Genomic DNA, 2,280 nt, shown 5'->3' on the forward strand with positions numbered 1-2,280 from the left:
ANAAAAAAAGCATAATTGGGCTGCCCAGCCCGCCCAGGTGCCGCCTAGCTCGCCTAGGCGGCCGTTTTTTTGAGCTGGCGCCCAGCTTCGACGATTTGTGCAAAATCGGAACGGTCCCCTGCCGCCCAGCGCCTAGGCGCCGCCTAGGCGGCCCTGGGCGGCGTTTTTTAGAACTATGGGTAAAATACTGTATAGTTCTTATGGTTTGAAGTCGACATCTGTTTAGTCCTTATGGTTTTATTTTAATCTGAATAGTCCTTAAAGTCACGATTTTTCATGAATTGAAATTTGTTTAGTCCTTGTGGTTTGAAGTTGACATCTGTTTAGTCCTTCTGGTTTTATTTTAATCGGAATAGTCCTTAAAGTCACAATTTTTCATCAAAATAGTCCTTATGGTTTATTTTAATATGAATAGTCATTAAAGTCATGATTTTTCATCTAAATAGTCATTCCGATAATTTTCTAAGTTAAAGGCCATAAGGACTATTTGGATGAAAAATCATGACTTTAAGGACTATTCAGATTAAAATAAAACCATAAGGAATATTTGGATGAAAAATTGTGACTTTAAGGATTATTCAGATTAAAATAAAACCATAAGGACTATACAGATGTTGACTTTAAACCACAAAGACTATAATATTTTACCCATTTTTCATCCAAATAATCCTTCCAACCATTTTCTTAGTTAAAGGCTACGTCAGCAATTTAATTGAGAAAATTGACGGAGGGACTATTTGGATAAAAAATCGTGACTTTAAAGACTATTCAAATTAAAATAAAACTAGAAGGACTAAACAAATGTCGACTTCAAACCACAAAGACTAAACAAATTTCAATTCTATTAATAATGTTAATGATGTAGATTCGGCATCGGAGCTTTGGGAAAAATTGGAGAAGCTTTATCTTGGGAAAGGCTTGCAGACGAAGTTGAATCTAAAGTGAGATCTCTACAAGCTCAAGATGGGAGAAGGTGCGAGTCTCATGGAGCACATGAGCGTGTTCAGCGGATTGATTAATCAACTAGCAAAAGTTGATGTAAAGATTGAGGAAAAAGATCAAGCCCTTCTACTTCTTACCTCGCTTCCCGATTCGTATGAGAATATCATCACTACAATCTTGTATGGTAAGGACACATTGAAGATGGAGGAGGTGGAATCAACTCTCTTGTCTCACGAGAAGCGGAGGAAAGCCGATGATTCCCAGAGTTCCGTCTTTGTTGCTCATGATCAGAATCAAAGGGGAAAGTCAACTGCCAAAGGATATAAAGAACATAGCGGGTCTAAATCCAGGGGCAAAGGAAAGGGCAAGCAATGCTACAAGTGCAAGGAGTGGGGGCACATAAGGCCAGATTGTCTGTTGTTGAAAGAGAAGGATGATAAGGGCTCAGATTGCTTCATGACTGGTATAGCACAGACTTCTTATGATTTTGGAGAATTTCTCACGGTCTCCAAAGGTAAATACACTTGTTCTCAACGTGATCGGATATTGGATACTGGTTCCTCTAATCATTTTTGCTCCAAAAGAGAATATTTTGATATGTTCCAAGAAGTCCAGGGATTTGTGACTTGGGGTGATGGAACAAGGCGTCGTGTCATGGGTGTTGGAACGTTGAAGGTCAAAATGTTTGATGGGGTAGTTCGCTCTTTGGGTGATGTGGTGTATGTCCCAAAGTTTATGAGAAATTTAATATCACTGAGCCAGTTAAACTCTAAAGGTTGCAGGGTTTCTTCAGCAGGGGGAGTTATGAAAGTATACGTGGCTGCATGGTCCTGATGAAAGGAGAAAAGTGTGGAAGTATGTTCCGTCTGATAGGAAAAACTCAGACCTCAAAGGTTATTGGGAAACAGTGTGCACAAGAATCCAGGTACCTGAGGCAGGTCTCATTTGCGGGTGTAGCAGAGACGGCAGACACAAGTTTCCAAGTTTTAGATGATGGTGAGAAGGTAAATCTTGCTAGGAAAGAGGTGAAGACGAGGTCGATCCCTCTTCAGAGTCAACAAGTGATCGTTGTCTCGGTGCAGTTACACATGGTTTTAGCTAATTAAATCAGGGAGAGTATGGACCATATGCAATTAACTCTGATTGATTATGTGTAACTGACGCAAATACAAGGCTAATGGAATGCTTATGGGTATAACAAGTTGTGTCTCGATTCGAGATGACTTCAAGCGTTGAAGTGGTGATGCGGAGCTCTCCACCAATGTCGGGAGGGGGAGGATTGTTGGTTTGGGGTTTGGGTTGTTTTAGTCCCTTCCATGATGGAGATATTATGCATGG

Source organism: Fragaria vesca, linkage group LG5, assembly GCF_000184155.1.
Source record: "Fragaria vesca subsp. vesca linkage group LG5, FraVesHawaii_1.0, whole genome shotgun sequence".
In the NCBI taxonomy this organism is placed as follows: Eukaryota; Viridiplantae; Streptophyta; class Magnoliopsida; order Rosales; family Rosaceae; genus Fragaria; species Fragaria vesca.